The 20,331-nt window shown below is 43.7% G+C and overlaps 1 pseudogene; it reads left to right on the top strand.

The window, feature by feature from the left end:
* The first annotated feature begins 5,605 nt into the window (after positions 1 to 5,605).
* Positions 5,606 to 6,341, top strand: LOC144270989 (actin, cytoplasmic 2 pseudogene; annotated as a pseudogene).
* The last annotated feature ends 13,990 nt before the right edge of the window (positions 6,342 to 20,331 follow it).

The raw sequence follows: 20,331 nt of genomic DNA, 5'->3' as shown, positions 1-20,331 counted from the left end.
CAATTTTTTTAGATAAAAAGTATTTTTAAAGACCCTTAGCATAGCAGCCAATAGCCAAAATCCTGCACTGTGTATGTGGTGCAACCTTGGATAACCCATTGGTCAGCGTATGTTACATACCCTCTCTGTGCCCCATCCATACTGGATAGAAGTAGAGGTGACACATGGTGTCACGTGTCCCCCCAGATTTCTGCCAGGGTTTACATGCCCTGCCCTCCGCTGAATACCACCAGAGCCTTTAAATTGTGCCCCCGCCACTATCAACACAAGCCTGCCTCGTTAGCTCAAGCTGTAAAGACCCATGTTGTGAGCTCGAGAGCTCCCCAGGGTTAGGGTGACCAGACAGCAAGTGTGAAAAATCGGAATGGGCTGGGGGGGTAATAGGAGCCTATATAAGAAAAAGCCCCAAATATCAGGACTGTCCTTATAAAATCAGGGCACCTGGTCACCCTAGGCCAAGGTGGTGGCCTTCAGTCTTGCATAACCCTCAGGCCACAGTAAGCAGCCGATCTCCGACAAGATTCCTTCTCTGGCACCTTTGTCAGCTTGGAGCTCCCCATGCCGCAGCATGAAGTTCCTGATACACTGGTGCCCTCTGGCTCTGCAAACATAACAGGAGCTGTAAAACCACTGTGAATTCCTCCGAGGGGATTCCTTTAACGAACCCAACGTATAATCTTAGTCCAGTGAAAACAAACTGACCAATGCAGTCTGCAAGCAGTTCTGAGCCGATTACAGACCAACCCAAGAACAGTAGCCTCAGACCGTGCTCAGACGAGTAATTCATGCACCACTCTCTGCACGGTCTGCATCTGTTTTAGCACGACTGTTCCTCCTTATAGGACTCACAGTGCTGTGATATACGGCAACTGTACAGTATTTTAGAGGAGCTGTTTGCCAAATGTAAAGGAAGGCTTCTTGCCTGAGGACTTCCTTCTGTTGCTATTGATACACACGTCTGCAAAGGTTTGTTACATGCCACCAAAAGGATTAAAGCTTAACATAAGAAATATTACTGCAGAGATGCTGGAGACAGCAGCCACAGGGCAATAACGTAGCCACGCCAGCTACGCCAGCTACGTCCTACTGCAAGCAGCTTGGATTTTAATGCATGAGGCTTTTGCCTCTCCGAACAACGTAGTGCAAACAACAAAGGCACTTCCATGGGGAAATGTTCTGCGAGTCCATGGCATTGCTGGCCTGCCAAGTACTGGCTGTAGACCTCAAAGTGGCCAGTACTTGGATGCACCTGAAAAATCTTTAGACAAGACGATCGCTGTGATATGTAATAAAAATACTGAGTCGTCCCTCCCTGCCCCTCTTCCTGTTGGCATTTCCTGAGAAAGAGAGGCTCCTTGGGCCAGGGTGTAACTGTATGGCCCCCTATACCCAGAGGCTACCCCTGATCACCCACCTTGCAAGAGCCCCTGGAGCAGACTGCCTGACAGTGGTGGGGGGAAGGAGAAGGGGCCACGGCCAAGATGCTCCACACCTGGTTATCCCCAGCTGCTGGAATGCCCATATGGGCAATTATTACCTGGACACAGACCTCGGAGTGAGGGAGCAAGCACATTGTCTCCCCCTCAGTCCCCGCACTGACACAGTGGGGAATTCTCCGCCCCACCCCAGAGAGGTTAAGCAGTCCCTGCACTGGAGCTCAGGATTTCCTCAGACCATTAGGCCAAGTGCTAGTTAGGTGCAGTGTCAGTCGCAGGCATGGTTGAAATGGCTTTGACCTGGCCTATGGTAGCACTTAGATGGCTTTCCCCATTGGCTCAGTTGGGAACACGTGCTGAAAGCCCGTCAGATTTCCTGGCATGCCTGCACGGCTGGGGAGTTTTTGCTGAGTTTGCCAATCTGACTCATTCCCATGGAGAGAGGACTGGTTGTAACAGGATTTAGCAGGACTAGATTATCTGTCAAGGATTAAACCCTACCAGGAGACAGCATTATGGAGAGATTATTTTGTTATATATATATATATAAATTCGCTAAAGGAGATCACAAGATTATCCTGCAACAAGATTCATTTATGGCGAGACAATGATGGACAATCGGGGAAGGGGCCAATGCCATCTTAACATGTGCTCTCCAATGTGGAATCATCCAAGTATATATGATCGTCCACTGTGGGCTCTGGGAGGGAAAACCATCCAAGATACCAATGATGCCTCCCTCAGTTTGAGAGAGAAACTTCTGGAGATGATCAGGTCAAAGGTCATTAATTTATAGGTAGTTTCTTAACTGACCCTAATTTCTGAAGCATTATTAGCCTTCTAACACAGTCATCCAGTAGATGGAAGCCAGGGCTTGGGAGACGAGTAGCATCTAAATGGAGATTTGCAGTGAGTCCAGCTCTTTTCACTTTCCAGAAAGTTGCTGGCAGGACTGGTTGGGAATATTTTAGCTCTGCATAGAAAGGGTATTTCTGTCTTACCGCCTATGAGAGAAGAAGAAAAACAGAGAAGGGAAGAAAGAGAAAAATAAGAAGAAGAAAAAAAAGAGCTGATCCCCCAAAGCTAAGAATGGATTCTGGAAATTCATGGGTGGGAATGAGGTGAAGAAAACATGTTGATTTGAATCCCCCTGATACAAACCTGCCTCTAAAGCTTTGGTTCTGGGTCAGTCCAAAACCCAAAGTGGCCTTTGGCATTCTAGAGTGGGGGCATGCTATGGGCAAGATGGCAGAGATCCTCCTAAGAAACTGGATCTTAGTGGCATTAAATCTGAACAGGAACCCAAACTGAACCAAAGCCAGATTCAGACACTGTTTCTTCACCTTTGTCCTAGTTAAAACAGGAGAGTTACTCTCTATTCACTTGCTGGAGGATTCTCTGCTCCTTGAAGTCTTTAAACTACGATCTGAGGACTTCAATAGCACAGATATAGGCGTGAGGTTTTTTGCAGAAGTGGTGGGTGAAATTCTGTGGCCTGTGTTGTGCAGGAGGTCAGACTAGATGATCATAATGGTCCCTTCTGACCTAAATATCTATGAATCTATTCCAAGTCTCTCTTTCTCAGTAACAGGCTCAGAGAAGTATTCAGGCAAAGGAGAAAGCAGTCCCAATGGCTAATTGAGAACCAAACCTACAAATCAAAGAGCTCTGTGCAATCACCATTATGTTCTGGAGTTGCACGTAGTTACCCACCTCTGGGACTCTCATCTGGGACTGCATCTGCCCTGCTAAGTGGGACAGGGGTCCTGATATGGAAAAAAGCAAACATGGTACAGAAGAGCTTAAGAACGAGTGTTACACAGCACCCATCCGACATAAAATTATGGTTGAAACCTTACCTCTTCTATACCATTGGTTTCAACGGGAGTTAGGCACTTATATACCTCTGAGGATCTGGGCCTATGAGTCTTCAGGGTTAGTATAGCTCACGAAAGACCAGTCTCAACATTCCACAAAAGTATTACCCTGCAGCCAGAGCCATTTTCAGGTCATATTTCCTTGTGATTTCTCAGTGTGCCTACTGTGAATTTCAAAGAATAAGCGGGTGGGGGAAGATACAGGATTCTACAAATGGGATACAGGATGGGCAAAATGGGATCCCATGCAAATTAGCTGGGTTCAATTCAAGAGGCTATACAAATTGTGTGGGGAAGGGAAGAAGTGGATTTTAGGGGGTGTTTACGTTTTATCTGAAAAATATTTTGGTGCCTGAAACCTCTCTCTCTCCAGGGAATGCATCCAATGAAGTGAGCTGTAGCTCACGAAAGCTTATGCTCAGATAAATTTGTTAGTCTCTGAGGTGCCACAAGTCCTCCTTTGCTTTTTCCAGTCAGTCTGTGGCTCTTATTTTTTAGCCATGTTATAGAGGGCATAATAGCAAATCATGCCTATTTAGAAACAGATTTCCATTTTTAATAAAGCCCAGCTCTGTATCCCTTTTCACATGCTGAGCAACCTGGGAGCAAGAATGACTCAGCGTGAGTAAGGCTTACAGATTCTGTCCCATGCTGATTTTAAGATGATACTTTCCACAGAAAGGCTGCTTCGCACCCTGTACTTTTCAGATTGCTGCCGTCCATCTTTTAACAAAGAATCAGTTACAGCAAATCCTTCCATTCTTGCGTATAAATGGATGATCTGCATTTCTTCAGCCTCATGCACGAACCCTGAAGTCACACTCGAACAGCACAGTGAGGTACTGGATCTCTGCCACCTTTCAGACTGTAGAACGCCACCTTCCAAGTAATGCAATCAAAACAATCCATCTAAAAGCATTTCATTTGGGATGGATTGATGTGAATTGTTTAGAAAAAAGCTAAAGCTCTGTGGGACAACTAATGGGTGCTTATTAGGACAGCCAATGAACTATTCAATCAGCTATACAGGGAAACTAATGGGGACTGGTAGGCAAAAGACTTGGTGAGGACTTACCTCTTTAAATAAAGCACAGAGGGTCTGGTGATTGGATTAATCAGTTTTAATTTTCATTGCTACCCCAATCATGGCAGTGTGGCCTACTGGGCACAGCACAGGACTAGAACTCAGGAGAGCTGGGTTCTAATCCTGCCCTGTTGGGTGATCTTGGACAAGTCACTTCATTGCTCTGTGCCTCAGTTTCCCCATCTGTAAAACGGGGATAATGATACCCAATTCCTTTATAAAGTGCTTTGAGACCTACTGATAAAAAGCACTATCTAAAAGCTAGGTATTATTCACATACTGCACTCTGGTTTGTTTCACTTGCAGGTTGGGAAATACTGCCCATCAACTTTCCAAATCTGACTCATTTGGAAGATCCCTCATTAATTATCAGGCAGACTCTAAAGTCTAGCACTGCCACCAGGAAGGGCTTGGCAAAAGGTGTCATCTGTAAAGTTCTTTTAGATGAAAGCCCTATGTAAAGACAAGAGATTAACATGAGACAGGGAAGACCCCCCACTCTTTACCATACTAGGTTAAGACCAACCTTGAAACCATCCCCACCATCCCCTGAACAAAAGCAGGCAAATAATTACACCCACCCTCTAGAAACAAAAAGCACTTCTTAATCAGTTTTCCCCCCATACCTTTAGATAGTCACAGCAGAGGGGACTCTGGAGATATCTCAGAATAATTTACAACTGTGGCAGTGAAGTGAGCTGACAGGGAAGGGAAAGGCTAGTTTCTCTTAAGAAGTAAGGGCCTGAAATTTGCAATTTGGAAGTGGGAAATACCAACCTCTGAACCAGCTCTTTAACTTACTTTTAGCATTGTACCACTGGCAGCTGATGTGGGGCCCTTCCGAGATGCACCCTGCAGAGGGTGAGTGAACAGATGAAAGCAATAGCTGCTGATTCCAGGTCATAACCCTCCGCACCTCTCCCTAACGCAAGCCAGGTGCATCAGGCACTGAGTAGCTTCTTCCCTGGACAAATGTCAGTGAACCAGTAGGCTCACCAAGAGACACCAATGAATGACTGCATCCTGCCCCATTCAGGGGCATGGCCATGGCCATGTCTCCCTTAAATATGCCCCATACTGCAGGGGGAACCTCCTATCCAGCCAGCAGCAGTGCATCTCTGAGCTTCTGCTGTTGCAGTTATTCTCTAGGCTAACTCACTATAGCTGATGAAGAGCTTGCTGCTCTGGTAATTGATAATGGCTCTGGTATGTGCAAAGCTGGCTTTGATGGGGATGAAGCTCCCTGGGCTGTCTTCCCCTTCATTGTGGGGCACCCCAGGCACCATGGGGTCATGGTGGGGATAGGCCAGAAGGGCAGCTATGTGGGAGATGAAGCCCAGAGCAAGAGGGACATCCTGACCTTGAAGTATCCCACTGAGCATGGCATCATCACCAAGTGGGATGACATGGAGAAGATCTGGCTCCACACCTTCTACAATGAACTCCTGGTGGCCCCCAAAGAGCACTCTGTCCTACTCATGGAAGCCCCCTTGAACCCTAAAGCTAATAGGGAGAAGATGACTCGGATCATGTGATACCTCCAGTGCCCCAGCTATGTATATAGCCACCTGGGCTGTGCTGTCCCTGTATATGTCTGGCCATCCCGCCAGCATTGTCATGGACTCTGGGGATGGTGTCCCCCACACTGTGCCCATCTATGAAGGCTATGCCTTGCCCCATGCCATCCTGCACCTGGACTTGGCCGGCCGTGATCTGATCGACTTCCTCATGAAGATCCTTACCAAGAGAGGGTAAAGCTTCACCACCACGGCTAAGAGGGAAATTGTGCGAGATGTCAAGGAAAAACTGTACTCTGTCACCCTGGACTTTGAGGTGGAGATGGCCATGGCCGCTTCATCTTCCTCCTTGGAGAAGAGCTATGAGCTACCTGATGGCCAGGTGATCGCTATTGGGAATGAGAGGTTCAGCCATTGTCCACTGTAAATGCTTCTAAATAAACTACCTGCAAGTGTATCCACACAACTGGAATAGTTCTGGTTCAAATAAAAACCCTTGCCCTTGCCAAGTTTCTGAGACTGATACTGAAGCTATCTGAAGGACACTACTTTGTTCATGTTAAATCTCCAAGGTTGGTCTAAGCTTCAGGAGAATCACACCATGTAAAGCTGTCTGCTTGCATCATTGCTAACTGGGACAGTCCACTATGTGATCTAAAATTGAAATGAGACTTTTTTTGGTGTGTGTGGGGGGAGCTGGTTGTAGGAATGCTAGGATCCTGTGAGATTTCTGTTTGCTCTAAATGTTCTCCTCCTCCTTCCAATTATGAAATTCTTTAGGGCTTGAGCCCCAGTTTTGGGAGTGGGAGAAGTAATCAAGGCAGAATGCAATGACTGAACCACTAAGCATTGCAAACGTGCTGTCTCTCTCTTTCTCCCTCCTCCTTCCTCTGCGAGGTTAGCGCTTCAAGGAAAACAGGAGGAGACACTTGCTATTCTGGAGCACCTAAGAATTACAAATAAGTTCTTTATGGCTTGCAAAAGCATGGTGCTAAGCACCATGCAACGTGGGCTGCATCTCTCACAATAGGAATGCTTAGAAGCTTCTGCAGAGCTCAAGTGGAAAATCAGGTTGCTTTGGAGTTTTGCAAAACCGAAGGCCTTATGCAGTGTCCTGAGTGCATTAAGAAAACCCTCTAACCGGGTTTGCCCATTCATAGATCTAATTCTAAAGTCTAAGAGGTATCTCTTTAATGTATTAGTAGCAATAAGAGCATAAACACATAGCTCATGCACAGCTGAGCCTTCCCTTTCCACCACCATATCCCCTTGCAGAGGACAGCATTATGCTGATTAACTTATATTGCCTCCAGCACAGGCGCTGGTCATGGTCACAGAACATGCACTGCAGCTGTAGGACCCAGATGCATCGCTGCCGTTGCTATGGCATGTGAATGCTACTTCCTCCTGACTAGTCCTATCTGGGGCTGTGGTTGGGTTCTTGTGGGACTGGTGAAGTAGCTGCATTGTCCTTTAGACTAGGAGACTAACTTCCTCTTAATTGTTAGGCTTCTCCTGTATAACCATCTGACTAAAGTTTTTTAGCTGTCCTCAGTCTCGCAGCTCCCCTGTTTGCCCTCCATTCACCCTGGGCCCTATAGAGAGAGACAGACAGACAGACAGACACACGCACCCTTGCAACTTGCATACGGCAGGAACCGAATCCATTTTTGTCGGCACTGAATGCAGTAGAAACTCTTCTGAAAAACTTCCCACAACTAACTGTCAGGCAAGCTTTTAAATAACTTGGAGCATTGTTATCATGAAGTTGTTAAGCTAATTAAGAACCATTACTAAATAGTTAAGGGTAAACAGATGGGTACATACAACAGTAACTCATTTTCAAATAAGGACATGATAAACTTGTAATTTTTTCCTTGAATAAAGAACATACACTCCACTAGAGAAAGTAGTGCAGGAATTTATCAGCACTACTGCAAATAATTTAGAAAGAGCTAAACTGCATGATGGAAAGGGATCCCTTGTGTTCTATTTAGGACTCTCTTAACAGGATGTGATTTCAAGTGGAGGATTTTAGTGTATGAGGCTCCAGTTCCAAACTCAACTTGGGCTGAGAGCCTCTTTGAAAGATAGGAACCTGAAACTGGGCTCCTAACTCAGTGGCCTGGACTCTGAGTCTGCTGAGCAGCCAGCAGCTCCCACTGACTGCCATGGGAGCTGCTGGGTGCTCAGGACCCTTAATAAGTTCGCTCACTTAGTTCCTTCTGGCCTTTGAGTCCATGAAAAATAACTCTCCTGCAGCCAATGGATTTACACCAGTATGAAAGAATCGCTACCGGCGTGTGTGTATATATGCACATTGAGGGGGAAAAATGAGATGTTTCCCAAACAAATACAACTGAACTGGCTGCTCAAGGCTTTGCCTTTGCCTTCACTGCTAAAAAAGGTGTGGAATTCCAGTGGAATAATGAAGGTATGGTAGCTATTGCTCTGTAAACTCTTAGTGGAGAGAAGGCTCTGTAGTTTTACCATGAGGTTAAGTAGGTGAGGTCAACCATGGGTAGGGCCATAGTGCTGACCTCACGTAAAACGACAGGAGCTTTGCTTCCACAGGATTTTACAGTGAGAGAACTATCCTGTGTTTATCTCACTATAACAAAAAATCCTCCACCACTAGTCTTCCTGCCCCAACAAGCTTCACTCAGGGTGAGAGGTGTCCTGTGTCTGTGAGGTAAGCTGGGAGGAATCTTATTGTTTTGTGAAACGAGTCAGCGTGATGTGCAAAAGAGGTAGGGCTGAAGCTGCATTATTCATAGAGGATCTTAAATATTTCAGTGAAAACAAACCAACGTTGATTTTGATTTTGTCCTCTCTTCCCGTACCATGACTACTTGGGTTTGGGGAGGGCAAGATGGGAATATGCTCTCGCTCCATACACGGGCTCTTGCAAATGTTTTGCAAAACTCCCAAAGTAAAATCAAGTTAATGGTTTTGCTAACCAAGCAGACCCCACTGTCTGTATGTAATAGTCTCTGAGAGAAATACAGTTAAGCTGTCACCTCCTTGTTCAAGGCAGTCTTTAATTCTCTGTTTAGTGTTCTGGGAGAATGGCTGGTGAATGATTCAGTGCCTCACTTTGTTTTGAGATTCAGCAGCCGGGCTCTAATTTAAAAACACACGCAAGAGGAAGACACAGGTAGAAGATGCATAGAGCAGAAATGACTGGTTGTGCTCTCCATGCCCCAAGAGTTGCTACCCTGTTAGTGCTCGCTTCCGTATCTTTCTCTTTTTCCTTTGGGCAATTTACCCAATCTGCAGAAACAAATCAGACGAAATTGCCCGTTCCCACATGGCAGCATAATATTGCACTATAATCACGTCTTGCAATATCTGAAGGAATCCAGTCAGAACACCAAAAGAAACTGACAGGTCAGCTAGTTAGAAAACCATGCCTGCTGAGCTGCATGAAGCATAAGTCCTACCCTGCAGTGGCACAATTATCATGTTTAATTGTATTCGCTGCGAGGGAGATGGTGGCTCAGTTGCATAGATACACTGCTGCCATCACCTGGCAAAACACATACATTAGGGAACGCTCTCTCCACGACAATGAAAACAACGAGGAGTCCTTGTGGCACCTTAGAGGCTAACAAATTTACTTGGGCATAAGCTTTTGTGGGCTAAAACCCACTTCATCGGATGCATGCTAAATTTGTTAGTCTCTAAGGTGCCACAAGTGCTCCTCGTTGTTTTTGCTGATACAGACTAAAACGGCCGCCTCTCTGAAACCTGTCTCCAGGACAGTGGGAATTAGCATTGAGATGTGCTGCAAACATCCAACAGCTGAACAAACACCCAGCACCATTGTTTTGTAATTGTTACATTGCCGATCACTCTCTAAATGCAGTCGGAACAGTATTACAAACAGGGTATTCCATGTAGCAGAGATCTAGACCCCCTGGGCATGAATCAGTGTTACACACCAGGTTTCAGAGTAACAGCCGTGTTAGTCTGTATTTGCAAAAAGAAAAGGAGTACTTGTGGCACCTTAGAGACTAACCAATTTATTTGAGCATAAGCTTTCGTGAGCTACAGCTCACTTCATCTGATGCATCCGATGAAGTGAGCTGTAGCTCACGAAAGCTTATGCTCAAATAAATTGGTTAGTCTCTAAGGTGCCACAAGTACTCCTTTTCTTGTTACACACCAGTTTTACATCACCATAACTCCACTGAAGTCAATTGAGTTGTGGCAGTGTGAAACTGGAGTAATGCAGTGAGGATCAGGGCCCTTGCAAACAGGATGAAGCAAAGGCCAAACAGCCTTTGTAACTGGTCTCATTGGAGGTGAAGTCACAAGACTAGTGCATTCATGTACTATGGACTTCTATTTACATAGCACCTGTACTGTCCGATGCATTTGCTATGCAGCCCTGAAAAGCAGACAGTCTGTCAACTTACAAAGTGCATGGACTTTTCAAGCTATTTAGTTTTAGGTCACTCATTTTCTTAGGTCATTGCCCCTCACAGTTCACCTTATTTGCCACTTGCAGGGGAGACCACTATAATTATCCATGAAAGCGTTGGGCGCACAGCTGCCATCAGGACCTTGTGGACACTTATGCTAGGTAAAATATCAACCATTTTGCAATCCCCCTCCCCATTTTGAGAGTCTCTTGGGTGGTTTCATGAAGGAAAAAGTGAGATGTTTCACAATCCAATACTCACACTCATGCCCACGCTCCCAAAGACAGAGGTCTCTTGTTCTTCCCAGCAGAAATTGCTTTTCAATTCTGGAAAGAAACATACAAAAATATGCAGAAGAACAATTTGGACAGAGGGGAAAACTGGTTAAGAGAAAACTTCAAATGGGCAAACCCAGTTCCCCAAACCAAATCTCCACCCTATCTGATCAGGTACCTCTACCTTTGCCCTACGAGTCCTATGCCTTCCTAAGTTAATGAGGGCACAAGCACTTCTGACTCTAACATGAGACTTTGAAATTTGTTCCCCACAAAGATTCATGGCACTAAAACTTGACTGTGCAAACATCCATGTAAAGTGCTTTGCAGCTCCCACCAAGCTCTACTCTGGTTAGTGGGAGGACATGCATGGAAGAAGGAGGGAAACTTCAAAAGGTTCATGGCCAAGCTTTGCATTGCCTTTCAAACCCTTTGGGCCTTAGTAAACCCAGGTCTCTAGCCTTTTCTCACAGCACTCATCACCCAGTGCTCACAAAACAGCCTAACAAGGCAAAACTTGACAGTAGCCTCTTGTGTGAGAGAAGGAACTAAACCAGCACCCTACAGCTGACTACTCCTGGACTTGAGGAAAATTCTACTCTGCTGGGAATCCTCATAGATCAATGACTAAAAGGACTATCTTAACAGTGATTTAAATTCTATCTCATGTCTCCTTTCTGTAGGGTTAAAAGTTTTTCACACCATCTCACTGTAAATGTTTACATTAATTCAGTGCAAACTTTTGCAATTACCTTAATTATACTTCAGTTTGTTAACTGACGAATGCACTGTGCCCTTTGTGGTGGAATATTTTCCATTCCTGAGTTGTGCATTCAACAATTTCCAAAACCAAGAAAAGGAGTACTTGTGGCACCTTAGAGACTAACAAATTTATTTGAGCATAGCTCACGAAAGCTTATGCTCAAATAAATTAGTTAGTCTCTAAGGTGCCACAAGTACTCCTTTTCTTTTTGCGAATACAGACTAACACGGCTGCTACTCTGAAACCTGTCTAATGGAAAAGAGACTTATGGCCTCTAATATTTAAGAAATCACCCACTGTGATTTGTAAATGTTCGAATCACAGAAAAAGCTATAGTTCAAAAGGTACCCTGAGGTTGTATATACAGAACAGAGAGTCCTCTAATTATGTCGACATCTCTGAGTCTTTAATCTGAAACCAAAGTCTCCATTAATCCATTCAGGTCATCTCCTTCTTCTCATGGAGGATAGGTCCATCAATGGCTATTAGCCAGGATGGGCAAGGCTGGTGTTCCTAGCCTGTATTTGCTAGAAGCTGAGAATGAGCTACAGGAGACAGATCATTTGATGATTACCTGTTCTGTTCATTCCCTATGAAGCACCTGGCCTTGGCCACTGTCGGAAGTCAGGATACTGAGCTAGATGGACCTTTGGTCTGACCCAGTATGACCATTCTTATGTTCTCAAAAGCTTTTTCTCTCTTGGGATGTCCTTCGACTGCAGACATCAGCAACTCACCTTCTGCGTCTTCTGTGGAAACAGCAAAGGAATGGCACTCCCACTTCTCTGAAACTGGTGCTGTGGTTTTGTAGTAATGGTGTCTGTTAGGGGGCTTATTCCTTCACCCACTTACTTCCCTGGTCCTTCTCGCATGAACAGAGAGCAACAATACCCAAAGTCCAAAGGTGCAAACAATTCGATGTTTGTTGGGGTGAACTTCCAGCAAGCATGATTCCAGTTTCCTTCCTTAGTATCCTCCTTCCCAGCTCTGACCACAGAGCCTTACACCTGTGTCCCTGTTCCCATTCCTACCCTTAGCCAAACATGATTCCAACTTCCTTACTCCCATTCCCTGTTCCCATTTCCCCCTTTAGCAAAACATGATTCCAATTTTCTTACCCCCATTCCCTGTTTCCATCTCCCCCACCCCCTTCCTCATTGACTACCGATTATATAGTAAAACTTGAGTTCTGCTTAGCTATACCTTAACCAATCATTTTCCTGAAATTTAACTAACCAATCCTAACATATTGTAACATGATTATGTAACCAATTATATCCCACCACCTTAATTAGTTTACACCCAGCAAAATTAATTATACAGCAGACAGGAACAATCACAGAACCAGATAGAGATTATACAGACAAACAATAGCAAAGTGGGAACTATAATGACAAGACAATACAGAAGTGAAGATTTCACATCCCAGCTATTGATAAGTGAGTTCTTGCCAGACAGGATGCTACCAAACTAAGTTTCCTTTTACATTTTCTAGGCACTTCCCTTTCTCTGGAGGCGATAGGAATACAATCCTGTCCTGATAGTGCCTAACAGCCCAATAGCACCTTATTTCAATGTGACTAGTTTGGAATGTGAGGATGTGACTGTCGCTTCCCAGCTTATGGCTGCCTCTGCTGCTTAGCCAAAGGCCTTAGCCTAAGAACAGGGCCTCAGACTGTCACAGTAAGAGAAGGCCCTTACACCAGCAGACAGTGATTTTCATTCTTTCTTTTATACCTCTAGAACTAGCCAAGTGATATGAATACACCTAAATTCTTAAAGTACAGGCCTTTGCAGACAGGCCTGAATATCTTTATCCTAACAGTGTCAAGAGTAAGAAATAAGTCAAAGGCAAGGGTGAAAGGCCCTGATTTTGATCTTATTTATACTGGTGTAGCTCTGTTGTCTCCCAGTTTACAACAGTGTGAGAGCAGAATCACACCCAAAGCGTTTAACGCTAATATGCAATTCATATGGCTATTATGGGAAGTTCAGTATTTGTGCCTGAACCTTTGAAACCACACCTTTGGCACATCACCAGCCTGACCCAGCTATCATATTACCGTATATTCTACTCAGACTGATTGATTTGAGAAAGGGAAGGGGGGGGGGGAGCAAAAGAGCCTTGAAGAGTTGATAGCATCAATTCTCTCCTTAGAATGACTCCAAACTTCTGCTTGGCAAATAGAGGCTAAAGATGGGGAAGCGAACCAATAGTTCACTGGCTTGCTCCTGATATCTTCCCTTTTTAAAGAGAACTGAACACTGTTGAAAGATGCCACACTGATAGTGCTGGAGACCAAAGTCCTCTGTTTACTCATGAAACAGGTTCAGCATAAGCACTCTGTCAAAGGAGGGTCACTTCTGAGCGGGGCTGGATTTGAACCAGTGACCTAGAGGTGAAATGCTCCATATCCAGTCTCCTATTGCATTTATTTTCTAATGTGTCAGACCAAAGACCGCTAAGGAGCAAATAAACCAGCAAAGGGCCAGCACTCCAGACAGATCTTACTTGCTTTTATTTTTTTACTTTTAGCACGTATGCCCCTTACGATGATATATCATTTTCAGATTTTTGTATTAAAAGAAAAAACAGCCCATCATAAATACGAAAACCTGCCATTATCTCTACGCTGCATGGACCACCTTGGGAAAGAAGCAATCTGCTAATCAAAGCTGTTTTAAAATACCCAAGTTTATATTCAGCAACGACTTTTTATTTTAGCAAGCCATTGCTTCCCCGCTCTGAGAATGTGTTCATTACACTCTGCCTTGGAATTCGCTTTGCAGAGGTGCCATGTGCTAGAACAATTCAATAAAGATCTCCATACTGTCACAAAAGCTGGGTAGGCTTTAACATTTCCTTTGCTGTTATTTGACCCAAACAATTCAAGATCATAACGGTATCTGCTACCACGATAGTTATCTGGCCAGAAAGTATTATTTGCTGCTAAACATACTAGGCCTGATTCTTCTCTTATTCACACCGGGTTCAGTCGAGCTTAACTTGATTAGTTTCAGAGGAGCTATTCCTAAATTACTCTGGTGTCAGTGAAAAGAGAATCAGGCCCAATGTCTCTTTTGTGCTGCTGGGAATGAGTATGCTGTCTTGGGTATTCCTTTATTGTGATGGTAAAGAAAGGCATGGATAATTACCATCTAAGATGGATTTAGTTCATGGCATTTTTCAACCTCCTCAGATGTGTTTGGGTGAAATGGAAACTGCCTCTCTTTTCCATAGGTGGTGACAGCACAAATAAACCTGAATCATGTAACCTAGTCCTCAATAATCTGCTCTACAGATGATAATGGGAGTTTTGATCTCTTTCTACGTGAAATCCCCAAAGAGGAGCATAAAATTGGTGCAGAACAAAGAAAGGAAATTCAATAAAACAAAGAGAAGAGCAATACTGACCAGAAAAGGAAGGATGGCTTTGTGGTTAAAGCACTGGACTGGGACTCATGAGATTTGGGGTGAAATTCTGGCCCCATTAATGTTAATTGGTGCCAGGATTTCACCCTTGAGGACTATCCCAGCTCTGCCACAATCTTCTTGAGCTGCCTTGGGGAAGTCACTTAACCCTGTCCCTCATTTTCCACATATGCTAACTGGGGATAATGCCTATCTCACAGAGGGTGTGGCGAGATTAATATTTGTAAAGCACTTTGAGCTATTTAATTTTAAAAAATTAAACAGCTCAGTTTTTAGAAGGGCAGACTAAACTGAGGGTACACACGAGAACTCACAGCAGACCAAATTTTCCTTACACTGGTAAACTTGGGGTGATTTGGGGTGGCACCTGTATGAGTGACAGGAAGATTTGACCCATCATTTTCACATTGCTTTATTTACAAAATAAAAGTTAATATGATTTCAGCAAGCCACTAAAAAGTAGGGAAAAGTCAGGGCATTTTCTGCCAATTGATTTCAAAAGATATTTGGTACAGAGTTCTAGTTTCAGAAAATATGCCAGGAAAAAGGGGCCTTAACAGATTAATCATGAAAAGGACAGAAAGACGTTAACTCTAGAAGAAGGAGGAAAATGAGATCAACAGTTTATTTCTATTATCTTTACCATATGTTCTATTCCAACTGGATTCACAAACTGCATGTCATCTTCAAGCACAGCTCTAGACCCTTTGAAGTGACCTGACCATATTATTGATTTAAACTAACCTCTCTCTTTGAACCCTAGGTCAAGGTTAGTGCTATAATAAAATATACCTTTTACAGCTGGCCTTTGCCAGTGTTGCCAACAAGTAACAAACCCCTTAGTTAAGCATTCATTTTACTGAGTGTAGCATTGTATTTCTATTTTCCCTCCCCCATAGTCATTTCCTTCACAAACCCTAGTTAAGGAGAAAAAATTCTCATTTCCGGTCCAGGAGATCAATTTTAAACGTACTTGAAGTAAATGCAGATATTTAAGCTACATTTCTATGCCAAAAGGCACTGACACCAGAAATGCTCTATTTCGAATATCCACGTACGCTAACCTACCACATCTTTGACTTCATAAGAAACCATACAGATACTTCTTCCACCAGCAATGTCAGTTTAGCAACCTTCTATAAACCTGTCTTTGTGCAGAATCACAGCTATCCAACAAGGACAATATATCTAGAAAATCAATATTGGAGAATATGTTTTAAGAGCACTTCTTGAATAGGGAAGACATAACGGAGAGCTGCTTGTAAGCACACACAGGGTAACGCTCATCCTTGATGTAAGTTCATTGGCTTGCAGAGGAAGATAGGGATGGAAGTGAGGTGAAGTGAGGTCTTTGACTGCATGTAGGCAGCTGGGGGTGGAAGCAGCACTGGGCTAAAAGTGTCTGTGGTTGTTTGGAGATGAGGAATGCAGGGATTAGGGCAGGGCATCAAGGCTGTACTCCACTCTGTTCAGGGCTTCTGAGTCTGCTGCTTCCTAGCCGAGAGTTTTGACTCCTAAATCCTCAGCCAGTGATCAGACAGCACTGTGCCTTTTACAGACAGCAGGAGGGTGACCATATTTCCTAAAGACAAAATGGGACACCCTCAGCTTCTTGCCCAAGGTGCCTGTCCCCTCCTCCCCCTCGCCCCCGCCACATGAGGCTGTTGCCCGTCGCTGGAACCCTCTGGGTGACCCCCCCCTTGCATGTTGGAACACTACCTCCCCCAAGCCCTGCCTCCCCCCCCGTGGGGGAGGGGGCTAGCATTTCCGCTTGCCCCCCCCATGTTCCTTCACACTGCACCCCACTTTTTTGACATCTGTCCCATTTGCTCTTACCAACTGATCAAGTCAGCAAGAGCAAACAGGACATATGCCTCCTGAAAAAAAAGTCGGGATGGCTGGGACAGGGCTTAAAAAAGGGACTGTCCCAGCCAAAATGGGATGTATGGTCACCCTAGATGGCAGTGGAAATGAATGTGACTGGGCGACAGTAAAAAAAGAAATAAAACATTTAGAAATTTGTAATTCTTCGATACAACAGTGTTTTTAGAAAAGAAAGGAGTGAGGACAAGGGGCGAATGTTCGATTTTTGAAATCAGAGCAACACTTTCAACTCTTAATTAAATGCAGGAATTAGTTAGTTGGCTAGATTTCTAATATTCCTCCAGACCCCAAAGCTTTAGCACTCTGTGTCCGTCAGAGCTGCTATGAGCAGGATTAAATGACATGGGGCTTAAAATGCAAGCAGCAGTTGGAGGTGCTTCTATACCGGGGCTCCCAGTGTTGTCAATACTAGAGGAGCTTAACTGGTATTAGCAACAGTGGGATTTTTGCTAGGGAGGTGATGTTTTAAATAATGATCAAATTAATAAAATCCCCCAAGTAGAGTTGTGGCCCCGAAAGGGGAGAAGTGCCAGAGTTTCCATGAAGTCCATTAAGCAGTTTGCTATTCCTATTGCGTGGAAGGTATTCAGATACTGCAGTGATGGGCAGCAGAATAAAACCCCAAGATAAATAAAAGGAGGACTTGTGACACCTTAGAGACTAACCAATTTATCTGAGCATAAGCTTTCGTGAGCTACAGCTCACTGCATCCGATGAAGTGAGCTGTAGCTCACGAAAGCTTATGCTCAAATAAATTGGTTAGTCTCTAAGGTGCCACAAGTCCTCCTGTTCTTTTTGCGAATACAGACTAACACGGCTGTTACTCTGAAACAAGATAAATAAGTACTAATGGGCAAAAGCTATTTGGCTTCAAGGGAGTTACTCCTGATTTACACTGTGTGAGGGCCCTGTCAAGTCAATGACTCCCGTTGAGGTCAGTCAGAGTTGGATCAGCCCCTGCGCAAGAGGAGAATCAGGCTTTGTTACTCCATACCCACCATGGGGTTTCTCCAGTGGTTTGATTGATACAACATCAGGAGGCAAAAGAAGATGATAGCGCCCAGTGTCCCCAGCTGGAGAAAAGGCTCATGCCAAAACTAAGAATCAGAAAGAGGAATGGATCTAAATACAATACTGTAACTTTAACACTTACAAGATGGTAGTGGCTCCTTATTAATATGGCTGATGTCACATCTTCACGGACTTTAGTGCCCTGAGTGGAAGTTCAGAAACATCAGTACAGGAAGGGGTTTCTCTTAAATTTGGCATCAAATGCTTTTAGTGCTCCACCCCCTACTTTAATGTCTAGTTTGTAGAATAGGGTTTTAGTGCATCCTTGGATGAATTTGACCAGACACCACTCTCAGTAAGTTTAAATATAGCAAACTTGTTATCCCATCAATATCTGCCACTGCCTAAATCAGCAGAACTTGCTGCAATAGAACTGTCATCCATTATAAATCCCAAGGATGACACATCAATTCTGGGGCAATGTTTTCAGCAGTTTCATTAACTATCAGGCTGCTGGTGTTACTTTATATCTATTCTTGGGTTAATTTCTTGGTGCAGGAACAAGTCAACACACCACCATCTATTTACTTTAAGAGAGGTCCTCCTGCGATTAACTAAAAGGTGTATTGATGAGCTCTGGAGCAGCACAAATGTCTGGCCTCTCTAACACAAACAGACATAATTTTCTCCTCCAGGACAAACTCTTCCTCTCTCTCTGGCTCTCCCATTGCAATTCACCAGGATGGACTTTTTCTCATAGCTTCCCCAGACAGACATTTGCCTTTCTCCCACATCTAAGTCCTTGACCTACTATCCATGTACACCTAAATCCTTGATCGACCACCTATGTAATACATCCCAGACCACCATAGGAGATAGCCAGCTGGCAGCTATCAACTGAGCACTACACCACTGCATCACACTCTTCCTCAGACTCACAGCTCTGGTTGTTTGTAAGGTATCAGACCTTAAAAAAGACACTGGTCCTTCAGATCAGCAGTTCTATTTTGCCACTTGTCCAGGACTGTTACATGGCAAATCCCGGATATTGGACAAATGCAGCTTTTGGCCCTTGAAATGTCTTCATTATACTCAGGAATTTCAAAAAAAGTAACAGCTTTTCCTTAAAGAAAAGGTGAAGATAGAAGCCCAGGAAACAAACAATTATTCACCATTGGTGAGCTATCAGTAAGCAGAGATTTGCATCTGGTATGTGATTAGCTCAGAAGTTAACAGTTATCACCAAACGCGGTTGCATCCGGTTAGGATGCAATCGTTGGTATACCCAATCTGATTGGTCGCCATTGCTCCAAATCTCAGTAACCATCTCCTAAATTGTAAACATCCAAAACATGCTGACATGAGAGTAGCTGAAAGTAGTCATGTGACAAGACAGCATTTTCTTTTCTCATGTAACAAGAGATATTTTACAATAAGACATGAAAATGATATTAATGCAGAAGTTCAAAATAGCAATGTAAAATTCCACTCAGAGGAAGAAACTGAAAGAGACATCTCCATGGTCATATTATATTGTTCTTTAACAAGTGCTGATAAGAAAACGATTATGTCTAATGAAATATTAGTGAATAAAATCAGCCAACTGAGACACTCAATGACTGATTTTCAAAAGGAGCGCACAGAACAATTTAATATAATGCAAGCTAATAAACACGTCCCAAGCTGAATCACTGAATGATATAGTTAACAGCCTGTCAGAGACATCAGATATTTACAGACAGAATAATGCAGAGAATCAGATAAAGCAAAATGCCTCCTCACAAGGCCTTGCAAATGTGGAAATCAGTCTCAGCAGCCATATTCTGAGATCAGGATGCCTCACACAAGCCAAGAGAAAGAGGTGATAGCTACACCTTCTCCTTAAAAGTAGCTCATCCCATCCTTCCATCCAAAAGTATTTTATGGATAATATATAGGAATCACTGCACCAAATGGAATGCAACCAAGTCCAAGATTGAAGGTGGCTGTCAGACAGCTGATTGGCACATACTACACTGCCACACAATGGGGGGGTGAGGAAATTTGCTGGCCAGTGACATTGGGGCAAACTCCTACTGTTACAGGAAGTGCTGTGGGATTTTTAATGTCCATGCAGAGCAGTCAGAATCTTGATTTTAAGGTTTCATCCAAAAGACCCCGCACAATAACAATCAATTACCAGTGTGTTAGGAAAAGAAAGGCAATATAATCCTTACGAGCTGGATAATGTTTTGAAGAGAAAAAGTATATATAGATGTCTAGTAAATTTGCTAATCTAAAACCCCAAATATCTTTAAGATCTTTATCTCCAAGACTACAACAAGACCATACTGCAGCAAATAATTTTATGTTTTTATACTGAAGTCGTTTACATAACTGTTATTGAAAAATGCATTTTCTGTGAAATGATCAAGAAAAAAAAGATCGTATGCATATTTATTCCAACACACCAGTCCCTGACCATAAAATCTCATCATCTAAAAGATGCATAGGTATTTTGCATAGGTATTTTACATAGCTAATTTAAGAACAGTTAAGACTCTTTCTAAGGCAGCTATAGATATTTAAGCAAAGAACATTTTCTTTTAATTCCGTCTTTTATACAGGGAAAACTATCTTAAAAT

Source organism: Eretmochelys imbricata, chromosome 10, assembly GCF_965152235.1.
Source record: "Eretmochelys imbricata isolate rEreImb1 chromosome 10, rEreImb1.hap1, whole genome shotgun sequence".
NCBI classification, from domain to species: Eukaryota; Metazoa; Chordata; order Testudines; family Cheloniidae; genus Eretmochelys; species Eretmochelys imbricata.
Note: the sequence above shows the minus strand (reverse complement) of the source record. Positions and strands in the feature narration are given on the sequence as shown.